The sequence below is a fragment of the Azolla caroliniana genome, unplaced genomic scaffold, assembly GCF_043228905.1.
Source record: "Azolla caroliniana isolate FFs.n. ecotype wild unplaced genomic scaffold, voAzoCaro1.0.p SCAF_18, whole genome shotgun sequence".
Classification (NCBI taxonomy): Eukaryota; Viridiplantae; Streptophyta; class Polypodiopsida; order Salviniales; family Salviniaceae; genus Azolla; species Azolla caroliniana.
In genome coordinates, this window is record NW_028230453.1 from 16,115,678 (window position 1) to 16,128,300 (window position 12,623).

Here is a 12,623-nt window from a genome sequence, read left to right on the forward strand (position 1 = left end):
ATTTTTTCTGATAGTCTATCGAGGCTATATTTGTAAATAGCCGAAAAGTCATATTAGTATAAATATGACTTAGGGCAAACTAGTAAAAGAAGGTTGTTGTCATTTTCTAGTTGGTGCAAGAAGAAGAGAGAGTACGTAACGTTGTACAGAGAGAGAGAGAGAGAAAGAGGTCGTTGCCTCTGTTGTAACCGCCGTTTGTGGCGAAGATCGTGAGTCCAAGGTCGTTGCCTCCGTGAACTCACGGTTTTGTACATTCTTACATAGTGACAGTTTGCAGCCTGTGGGCTGCCGTGATTTTTCCCCTAGTTTGGGGTTTTCCACGTAAACCTCATGTGTATCTTCCTCTTCTTTGTGTCATGTTCTATTTCCCATTTTTCTGTGTATCATTCTAAGCTCGGTTGTGGCCGAGCGTTGCGCATAAGGAACGACCAGTTCCCGACAAGTGGTATCAGAGCAAGACGACACAGAAAATGGACGAATCGTTTGGCGGCATGTTTAAGCTCACCGGCTCCAACTATTTAGTGTGGAAGTCGAAGATGAGGGACATGCTCGTGGTTAAAGACCTCTGGCTGCCGGTTCAGTTCGGGGACAAGAGACCGGACAAAATCGACGCCGCGATATGGGAGGTGATGCACATGAAGACAACGGCGTACATACGGTGCTTCATCGACATGAGCCTGTACAACAACTTCAATGAAGAGAGCAAGGCTCATGAGCTCTGGGAGAAGATCGACATAATGTTTCAAAACAACAATGCTGTTAATCAGGTTTCGGTATTCTGGAAGCTTGTAAGACTCCGGTACCAAGATGGCTCCAGCATGGCGGAGCATATGAATGCCTTCCAGGGGCTGATACACCAGGCAACGTCATTGGAAGTACCTCTTGCCGATGAGGTACTAGCGCTACTCCTGCTCGGTTCCCTCCCGGATAGCTGGGAGACGTTGGTTGTCACTTTGGGCAACGCCGGGCCAGAAGGAAAGCGGTTATCCCTAGCAAGAGTAAAGTCGAGCTTGCTAGATGAGGAGGCGCGTCGGAAAGACAAAGATACGAGCTCCGACTCCAAAGCGCTTCTTACCGAATCGGAACGCGGAAGACATAGAAACCGTAGTCCCCAGAACCGGGAGAAGTCGGGGACACGGTCAAAGTCAAGGGGAAGGCCTACTTGCTTCTATTGCGGCAAGCCGGGACACTTCCAAAAGAACTGTCGGCATTTCCGTAAAGACAAGGAAACCGACGGTACCGATTCGAACCAAACCCCGGACTGGAACGGTAAAGACCGGAGGGGGCCGGACCGGAAGGGAACGACGGCAATCGCGGCAAGTGAAGAAGAGTTGATGGTCATCACCGAGGAGAGTGAGATAAACCTTGCTGGCGACGAGATGACCTGGGTGGTAGACTCCGGAGCGTTGTTCCACCTTACCCCGGACCGGAAATGCTTCTCATCCTATTCAGCCGGTGATCACGACTGTGTCCGGATGGGGAATGAAGGAACATGCCGAATTGTCGGCATAGGAGACGTGTGGCTGACAACACCAACCGGATGCAAGTTGCTGCTGAAGGATGTCCGACACGTTCCGGAAGTTCGTCTGAACCTGATATCACCCAGTCGGCTAGATGATGAGGGCTACACGGGTAGCATCCGGAATGGTGTCATGAAGTTCAGCAAAGGGAGCTTGATTGTGGCCCGGGCCCGGAAGGTCAACACACTATACCTGATGAATGCCCGGTTATACCCGGAAGAACTGAACGTGGCATCCAACACTGCCGGTGAGCTGTGGCACAAGAGGCTGTGTCATATGAGCGAGAAGGGGATGAAGAGGCTTGCAGACGACAACCTAATTCCAGTGAAGAACGTGCACTTAGAGAAGTGCACTGATTGTCTGACCGGTAAGCAGAACCGGACCTCCTTCCGACCAAGGCCACCGATGAGACGTAATGCACCACTGGAGTTGGTGCATACGGATGTGTGTCAAGTAGACACGAAGTCACATGCCGGAGCGCAGTACTTCGTGGCGTTCATAGATGACCACAGCCGGAAGCTGTGGGCCACACCGTTGAAGACAAAGGATCAGGTGTTATCCGTCTTCAAAGAGCTCCACGCGAGAGTGGAAAGAGAAACCGGCTGAAAGCTAAAGGCGGTTTGAGCAGACAACGGAGGAGAATACCGGGGGCAGTTCGAGGAGCACTGCCGCTCGAAGGGTATCCGGCTTGAATTTACCATGCCGAAGATGCTAGAACTAAACGGACTGGCCGAGAGGATGAACCAGACCATAATGGAGAGGGTCCGGAGTATGCTAGCGCATGCAAAACTACCCAAGAAGTTTTGGGCTGAGGCACTGTCAACGGCGACATACGTGATAAACAGATCTCCCTCAGTACCCTTGGACGGAGACACGCCACAGAGAGTGTGGACCGGTAAGGACGTGTCCTACCGGCATCTGAAGGTGTTCGGGTGTCTCACGTACGTGCATGTAGCAAAGGACCGGAGAGGAAAGTTAGATCCAAAGACCCGGCCATGCATATTCCTCGGTTACGGTAATGATGAGTTCGGCTACCGAGTGTGGGACCTGGTCGACCAGAAGGTATTCCGGAGTCGAGATATTATCTTCATGGAGAACAAGACGCTCGCCGACTGGGAGTCGGAGAAGAATATAATGAACTCCGAGTCGACCGGTAAGGATAGACTCTACGATGAGCAGACCCAACCGGCGAGAGACCGGTTAGCACTCGAAGAACCAACCGGATACGGTGAGGATACTGAACCGACAGAAGAAGAAGTAGAGGAAGCTGAGACCGGAACCGGCCAAGACCCCGAATCGGATTCGGATGAAGAGCAAATGGAGGAGCCGGCTACCGAAGCCCAAAGACGGAGATATCCTCTCAGAGAGAGAAGGGCCCCCCGGAGATTTCTGGATGCAGAGCATGTTCTGCTGACCGATGAGGGGGAGCCGGAAAGCTTCAAAGAAGCGAAGGATGACACCCACAACCGAAAATGGTTAAGTGCCATGCAGGACAAGATGGATTCCCTGCATGAGAACCATATGTACAAATTGGTGGAGTTGCCGAAAGGAAAGAGGGTACTCCGAAACAAGTGGGTGTACAAGTTGAAACCGGGAGATGCCGGAAACCCCCCGACGGGGTTCCAGCAGAAGAAGGGCGTGGACTTCAACGAGATATTTGCCCCGGTAGTAAAGATGACCTCCATCCGGACGGTGCTGAGTATAGCGGCAAGCATGGACCTTGAGGTAGAGCAGCTGGACGCGAAGACGACATTCCTTCACGGCGACCTCGAAGAGGAGATCTACATGCAGCAACCGGAAGGATTCGTGGAGAAAGGGAAGGAGCACCTGGTATGCTGGTTGAAGAAGAGCCTGTACGGACTGAAGCAGGCTCCCCGACAATGATACCAGAAGTTCGACTCCTTCATGACCGATCAAGGGTACCACAAGACGTAGGCCGATCACTGTGTGTTTGTGAAGAAGTTCGAAGGAGGCGACTTCCTGATACTCCTTCTGTACATGGATGACATGTTGATCGTCGGATGTGACCAAGTCAAAATACGGATGCTGAAGAAGGCTCTCAACCGGACCTTCTCAATGAAAGACTTGGGTCCGGCAAGACAGATGCTGGGGATGCACATCATTCGGGACCGGTCAGCGAAGCAATTATGGCTGTCACAGGAGAAGTACGTGACAAAGGTGCTTCACCGGTTCAACATGTCAGAAGCGAAACCGGTCGGATCGACACTTCCGGCAAATTGCAGGCTATCCGGCAAGCAAAGCCCGAAGACGAAAGCAGAGAAGGCGGATATGATGAAGATTCCATATGCCTCTGCCGTCGGGAGCTTGATGTACGCAATGGTTTGTACTCGACCGGATATAGGATACGCAATCGGAGTGGTGAGCCGGTTCATGAGCAATCCCGGCAAGGAGCACTGGAACGCGGTCAAATGGATACTCCGGTATTTGAAGGGCACTTCAAATATGTGTCTCCGATTCGGCTCTGGAAAACCTCAACTGAACGGTTTCACCGATTCGAACATGTCGGCTGATGTGGATACCAGCCGGTCTACATCCGGGTATGTGATGACATATGCAAGGGGAGCTGTTTCGTGGCAGTCGAGGCTGCAGAAGACGGTTGCATTGTCAACCATAGAGGCGGAGTACATGGCGGCTGTGGAAGCCGGCAAGGAAATATTATGGATGAAGGACTTCATCGGAGAGCTCGGTATCCGACAAGATGAATACCGACTCTATTGCGACAGTCAAAGTGCCATCCACCTTGCTAAGAATGCGGCCTACCATTCCTGGACGAAGCATATCCAACGAAGGTATCACTGGATCCAGGAAAGAGTAGATGACCAGGAGTTCGCACTGACGAAGATCCACACGGCCGAGAACGGGTCAGATATGCTGACCAAAGTGCAGACACCCGACAAGCTGGACGCATGCCGGAAGAGGATCGGACTGGTAAGACACCCCATGCCGGAGTGAAGGGGGAGTTTGTTGGGAGATAGGTCCCTCCGGATGGGAAGGGAGAAGAACAATGCCTATGAACAAACTGTATGAGGTGAACCCGGCTACGGAGAGCCGGATGATGCAGACCCGGTGAAGACCGGATGAGGAGTACCCGGCTACGGAGGGCCAGATGATGCAGAACCGGTATGAACCGGATGAGGAGTACCCGGCTACGGAGAACCGGATGAAGAGACATATTCGTAAATATGTTTTCTGATAGTCTATCGAGGCTATATTTGTAAATAGCCGAAAAGTCATATTATTATAAATATGACTTAGGGCAAACTAGTAAAAGAAGGTTGTTGTCATTTTCTTGTTGGTGCAAGAAGAAGAGAGAGTACGTAACGTTGTACAGAGAGAGAGAGAGAAAGAGGTCGTTGCCTCTGTTGTAACCGCCGTTTGTGGCGAAGATCGTGAGTCCGAGGTCGTTGCCTCCATGAACTCACTGTTTTGTACATTCTTACATAGTGACAGTTTGCAGCCTGTGGGCTACCGTGATTTTTCCCCTAGTTTGGGGTTTTCCACGTAAACCTCATGTGTATCTTCCTCTTCTTTGTGTCGTGTTCTATTTCCCGTTTTTCTATGTATCATTCTAAGCTCGGTTGTGGCCGAGCGTTGTGGATAAGGAACGACCAGTTCCCGACACTGGCAAGGGCAAGACCGAAGGCACCAGAGTGATGCCGACAACAATTCCAGACCCTTCGGAAACAGGGGGAGTCGAGGCGACTAGAATCGGCAAGGGAAATCCGTCGCGGAATGCTAGTATTGTGGAAAAAAAGGCCATAGGGAGAGCGAGTGCTGGAAAAAGCGCGCCGATTCGGAGAGAACCGGGCTGGATCAGGTTTCGGACAGACCGATAAGGGTAATCAGCAACGATTGCACTACGCCGAAGGATCCAGAGAAGGGTCAGCCTTCGTGACAAGACACGAAGCGAACTCGATGAAGAAGTTCACCCCGAAATCGGACGAGGTGTGGTATGTTGACTCTGGCGCGTCAAACCACATGACGTGCCACAAGGAGTGGTTCTCATACCTTGAGAAACCGACCCAACTGGGAGTAGTCGCAACCAGAGACGACACTCCACATCCGATTGTGAATGTTGGTGAAGTTCCCCTGAGCCATGTCGGGCAGAAAGGGAAACTCATGAACGTTTTACACGTCCCGACAATCACAGAGAACCTGGTGTCGGTCGGGCAGATCGTTGACTAGGGGACGCAGGTTCAGTTTACGCATCTCGGGTGCTTCATCGAGGAAGAAGGCCGAGTTATTGCGCAAGGGCGCAGAGGCGGGAGGATGTTTATCCTCGACTCTAGCAACGGTGGCACTGCAATGCTCGCGAAAGGACAAAAAGTCGAGTCGGATATCGACTTATGGCACAAGCGGATAGGCCACGTTAACTATCAACGACTTCAGGACCTGCAATCGAAACAGGTGGTGTTCGGATTGCCCAAATTTAGTGGCCGGAAGGCACAAATTTGTGAAGCCTGCCAGCTAGGGAAGCAACACAGACTTCCCTTCCCTAACGAGCGTAACCGGAGCCGGAACAAGCTTGACTTGATACATTCCGATGTATGGGGGCCGACACAGAATGTTAGTCTTGCGGGAGTCGATATTTTGTCTCTTTGATCGATGACTATACGCGGCACATGTGGATCTACCTCATTGAGAAGAAGAGTGAAGTCTTCGATTGTTTCTGCAACCTCAAAGGGTTCGTGGAAATAGAAACAGGAAGGAAGATCAAGTGAATGCGGTCGGATGGCGGAAAAGAGTATTTTTCCGGTTAGTTCAACGAGTATCTGCAACAGATGGGAATTTGGCGTGAATTCAGTTGTAGATACACGCCGGAGCAAAACGGCGTGGCCGAGAGGAGGAATTGGTCAATTGTAGAAGCAACATGCAATGCTGGAGGAAAAGAGCTTGCCCAAGTTCTATTGGGCCGAGGCAATACGAACCGTGGTTTACATCCAAAATCGGATCGGAGAAAAAGTGTCGGCGTATGAGCTGTACTTCGGAAGGAAGCTGAATTTGCGACACTTGAGAGTTTTTGGTAGCATTGCATATGTGCATGTGCCGAAGGAAAAACGGAGGAAGTTGGACGCAAAAACCAAGAAGTGTATCTTGGTCGGCTACTCGGACGAGCAGAAGGGTTATAAGTGTTATAACCCTCGCACCAAACAAGCGCGTGTCCATGTCTTGGTACTTGCCTCCGACTCCGGACCTCACCTCCAATCTGAGTTCTGACGATGAGGTCAGCAAGGCCGAGATGCCTCCGGATGAGCCTGAAATCGGGACCCACGAAGAGAGTCCGATTTCATTTTGATTAAGCAGACCGGATGGACAACTGAGTCGGTTCGACCAGTCCGATGAAGAGCCGGCGAGTAGTGGAGACTCGGCCGTGCATTCCCCGCGCAGGAAGCCGAGGAGAAGGCTTACACGCAAGGAGAAAGGGAAGAAGAAGGTGTCGAATTACGGCACGGATAGGAAAGAGTCGGATCTATGCGAGTCCGACTCTGAGGGAAGTGATGACGGGCCTTCGAGAGCGAAGTCCGCATCGGCTAAGGAAGCCTCAACATCGGCTAATGACTAATTACGCCGATCTACCCGCCAGAAGAACCCTGTTGTGCGGTTCGGTTATAATGAGTACATGGCGCACCATTACGTGTACATGACGCGAGTGGCGGAAGTGCGTGAGCCGGAGAGCTACGTAGAAGCGGCGAAAGACGCGAACTGGCGTGCCGCAATGGAGGAAGAGATGCGCGCGTTGGAAGAAAATGAAACCTGGGACCTGGTTAATGCTCCAAAAGGTGTGAAGCCGATCGGATGCAGGTGGGTGTACAAGGTCAAGTACAACACCGATGGCTCGGTCAACTGATATAAGGCCCGGTTAGTAGCGAAGGTTACGCTGTCGTAGTGTAGGTTGCACACTATGTGGAAATTATATTTTTGTCCCTCCGGATAAAGAATGGAGTGCTCGGTGAGAACCGGAAGAAAACGGCATACCAGCAAGGAGGAAAACGGCATACCGGCAAGGAAGAAAACGGCATACCGGCAAGGAAGAGCCGGATAAAGAGACATAAATGTAAAAGGAAAGGAAATACTCACTACTGCGCAGGGCGTGATTCAAACTCTGCACCTCCACGTTGACAAACCCCAACCTTACCATTACATTAACTTATCTTAAGTGTTTTAAATATAGATTTAATACGTATAAGACCTTTATTATGCATACCTTTATTAAAAGGTAAATCGTGTATTTTTTTAATATATGAAAAAGAAAAACACGAGACACTAAAAATAACTCATGCACATCTAGCGTGCATGAGCCCTATACTTAGGAAATAAAAAAGCATCACATGCACATTTAGTGGACATGCACATTTTGTAAAAAAAAAGCATGAAGCCATGCTTAGCTCTTCCTCCCTTATATAAGGAGGAGAGAAATATGTAAAGGGTTGTTGATTATTTGGATTAAGTATTAATCAATACAAAAATTATTCGTGGGATTCACGATTTATACATCTACTTCTCTCTTAACACCCTAAGTACCAATTAATATAGTATACTCGTGTGATTCACGAGTTTCTTATCTTTCTCTTTGCTATTTACTCATAATTAATCTCTATCTCACGAACTTCTTTCTCCTAGTCCAAGACCTCTGTGGTTCCCACCCGACTCACGCAACGATCCGGAGCCGAAAGGCACGACACAGTTGGTGAACCCGACGTGAACACGGGTGGCAAGGAGATGGAGGCTCAACAAGCTAACAATATGATGGCGATGTTCGAACGGATGCTTCAAGAACAACGCACGATGTCGGAGATTTCGGCATCAGTAGAGCGGCTCGTGCAACGCAACGGGCAATTTAATGGTAAGGATGTGTCGCGATATTTGCAGGACTACAAGGCGGAGATGCTCCGGTGCCGGGCTTCGGAAGGACTGCAAGTGACATCCTTTAACCGGGTGGCGACCGACGGGCTTCAAGGGAGTATCCACGGGTTGCAACAACAAAATCCGACGTGGGAAGCATTCGAAGAGGCGTTAAAGACCACGTTTGCCATCGAGGACTCCTCCAAGGCAACGCGGAGGGGATTCGAGGATTGGGTGGAAACGTCAGGTAAGGGGCTGAAGGTCCTCGAAGTGTTTTCGACATTCGAAAGTCGGTTCGGGAGGTTGTCCGCGAGAGATCAAACTATTCTTGCACCGGACAAAGTCATCATGTTTTTGCGAGCTGTGGACGTCCGGGACCGGAAAGATCTCGGAGTGCTTCTTGAGGACACGACCACCGAAAGCGGCCTCACCGAAACATGGGAAAGCGTGCGGGATATCGTCGCGCGGTACACGAAGAGGGGGCAATGGCTTGCCAACGAAGAAAAGAGGGTTTCGGAACCGATTCCGAAACCGAGAACGGGACTGGAAGACCATCAACCGAGGGCTCGGGAGATTACGGCCGAGAAGGGAGTCGACGCGTCTACGGTGGAGCAGCTGCTGAAGGAGATGGAGAATCTAAAGATCGCGATGGTGAAGAAGTCGGATGACCGCCCCACAAGCTCCAAATATACGGATCGACGGTGCATATGGTGCGATAGCGCCGAACACGATCGGAGGGATTGCGACGACCATAAGGAGGCGCTACGACGGGATCTCATCTACTACGAGGGAAACCGGATTCATTCGATGGACTCTCGGAAGCCACTCCGACCGAACTTCCGGAAAGGCGGCATGAAGAAGGTGCTCGAGGAGGAGTTAGCGGCAAGAAGCAACTATGCGACAACCGCGAGAATATGTGTCGGGGAGTCATCGGGAGCGAAGGCATCTTTCTGGCCGGAGGTGCTAGGAAACACCGAGAAAACCGACTCCAACGATATCCGAAACACCGCGGAAGGCGTCCGGGAAGCTACGGGATGGGAGTGCCCTGTCGACAAGAATAGCATATACGCTCTGTGTCAATTACATGAGGTGTATGTGGACGAGAAACGACGGCGCACGGAGGATGCGGCCGGACCATCGAAGATACCGGAAAGCTGGAACTCCGGAGGTAAGGGAAAAGAAAAGGCGACTCCGGCATTCAAGCTCGCCTCGGACATAGAACAACAAACCGACTTGAAAAGAGTGTTCGAGGAAAGAATCTTGGATAGCCGGGTAGATTTTTCGCTGCGGGAACTACTCGGAATAGCGAAGAAGGAGTTTCACGATCTTCTCGTGGATCTCGTGAAAAGGAAGAGACAAAGTACGGAGGAAAATGCTCCAAGGGTGAATGCAAATACCGTTTCAATGAACGACACCGAAGTGGAAGGCGAAATTCCGAACTCCCACTATACAAGGCCACACTGGGCACGTGCGACTACGGAGACTCCGGTCCGAATCGGCAACATCAAAGAACCCGTGCTAGCATTGATTGATCACGGATCGGAGATCAACTTGATGTCCAAGGAGTTCTACCGAAAGGGGAAGTGGCCTATAAACACCAACCATGGATGGAAGATTCGGGCAGCCACGAAAACGACAGAAGACCTATTTGCGGCTTGTCCGGATGTGACGGTAAAGATCGGGGATGTCGAAATTGACCAAAATTTCTTTGTGCAGGATGAGGTTTCACATTCTATCATCCTCGGCCAACCCTTTATCACGGCTTCACGGATGGAGACGAAGGTGCTCGATAGTGGTGCGGCTTTTGCGCGAATTCGGAGCCAAAACGGAGGGAAATCCGTCCAATTCCTAACGGTGCCGGCAAATCACGAAAGGAACAAGAGGGAACTCTTGTCCCAAGTGAGAATGGATTTTTAAAGCGGACTGTTGCGGAGTGGGGAAGTGATAGTCCGAGAAGCCCTGATACCCCACACAGGAAGAAAACTCTCGGAGCAAAACAAGTACGAATCGGCCCGGATGGGGCATCTACGTACACGGCCGTAACCGGAGGAATGAAGAAACAATACCGACAAGTGGAGGATAAGTTACGGTCGGCATCAATAATAAAAGAAGACGAAGAAATCGTGGGAGTGATCGAGGAGGTGTTCTATGGGAATACACTACAACGGCTTGAAGAGCTTGCGGAAGATAAAAGCCAAGGGAACCGGGTAGTCCCGGTGGAATCGGTCGAGATGTACGAGATCGTTGCGAAAATGGGGCCGGATGCGCTCCGCAAAGAAGAAGCAATGGTAAGTACGAAATACAAGACCGTGGAGAAGAAGGTGAAACCGGCCGCGGGACCACTACCCGCCGATAGCGAACAAAAGAAGAAAGAAGTCTCGGGAGATCCGACACTTCGGAAGTCCGTGGATATCGGACATGCCTTCACAGATGAGACCCGGAAGAAACTTCGGATCGGTGGAGGTGGGTTCCTCTTACAAGAAGAAGAAAAACGGTTTCGAGAGATGTTGGAGCAACATGGCAAAGCATTCGCGTTCACATCGAGGGAGATCGGATGCATTGATCCAAAGATAGTGGAGCCGATGGTGATTTTCACGATTGATCATGTACCGTGGAACCTGAAGCCGATTCCGGTGCCACGGGCGCATATTCCGAAAGGCATCGACTTGCTCAAGGAGAAGGTGGCGATGGGGATTCTAGAGCCATCAAGTGCTCCGTACTCAAATCGATGGTTTACGGTTCCGAAGAAGAATGGGTCACTCCGATTCATCCAAGACTTGCAACCGGTGAACAAGGTCACGATCCGGAACTCGGGAGTCGGTCCGATAGTGGACGAATTCGCGGAAGCTTTTGCCGGACGTGCGATATACTCCATCGGGGATCTATACTCGGGGTATGACCAATTCCAACTAGCCGTGGAGAGCCGAGACATCACTACCATGCGGACACCGATAGGACTAGTTCGAATGTGCACACTACCACAAGGAGCGACAAACTCGGTTGCACATATGTTGAACGCGATGAACAAGGTGCTTCGAGATTGCATCCCGGAGATAACGATGCCGTTTCTAGATGACATTCCGATGAAAGGATGCGCGGTGGAAGAAAAAGATGAGACTATGGATGATCGGGGATGCCGAAAGTTCGTGGTCGACCATATTCATGATTGCGAGAAAGTGTTGCGAAAGCTAGAAGATGTGCACCTAACACTTTCCGGGGAGAAATCGGCATTCGGGCAAGAAGAAATATTGGTGGTCGGACATCTATGTGGACCCTACGGCCGAAGACCGGTATCGGGTGGGTCATCAATCAAGCCGACTCGGATGGTTCACGGTATCCGATCCGATTTGGAGCAAAGGTCCTCAACGAAAGGCAACGCGGATATGCACAAGTCAAAAGAGAATTGTGGGGAGTCGTGTCGGCGATAAAATCGGATCGGGATTATTTGATCGGAGCTGAAGTGGTGATCGAGACGGATTGTCTTCCGATACTCGGGATGATGCGGTGTTGTACGATACCGGATGTGGCTATGCTAAGGTGGATTGCATATGTCAAGTCACTTAATCCGGAGGTTCGACACATCTCGGGGAAGGACAACGCGGTAGCGGACATGTTATCGAGGGCGCGGTTTGAAGACGACATAACCGAATCAGATAATGAAGAAGTTTCCGAAGACTACTTCACGTCAGAACACATATGCCGAGTGAACGTGATCCGAGAATTCCGGGAAGAAGAATACGAGGGGGAAACCTTGATGATCGGGAAGATGCTACAAGAGGTCGAGGATTCAACCAATGATAAAGAAAGGAGAGCCGAGATCCGAAGGAAGAAGAGGCAAGTCCAAAAGTTCTTCTTGGAAAACGGTTTAATATGGAGGACGCCGAAAAGACCGGATGGGATACCACTTCGAGTAGTCGGGACGAAAGAGCAACGAAACCGGATAATATCCGAGTTCCACGAATCCGATTGGGCTGGACATCGAGGAACATGGGCAACTTTTGTGAAAATCAAGCAAAGATATTGGTGGAAGAACATGTATAAAGATGTCGCGGAGTTCACAGAAAGCTGCGAGAAATGTCAAGTCTACTCCGGGGTCTGACACCGAGATGAGCTGCATCCGACATTCTCACCGACAATCAACTTCAAGTGGATGGTCGACATTGTAGCTATGCCGACCGGGATTGGACAAAAGAAATACTTGGTGTTAGCTCGAGAAGATCTCACAAACCAAGTTGAAGG

The 12,623-nt window shown here is 50.7% G+C and overlaps 1 protein-coding gene across 1 annotated transcript in view; it reads left to right on the forward strand.

Annotated features, from left to right (window-relative positions):
• The first annotated feature begins 4,844 nt into the window (after window positions 1–4,844).
• LOC147852523 (protein ROLLING AND ERECT LEAF 2-like) overlaps window positions 4,845–12,623 on the forward strand; it is an 80,399-nt gene continuing 72,620 nt past the window's right edge. The window contains exon 1 of the mRNA XM_087333959.1: window positions 4,845–4,854. The gene's annotated coding sequence lies outside the window, so the exon portion shown is untranslated. The remainder of the gene's footprint in view (window positions 4,855–12,623) is intronic.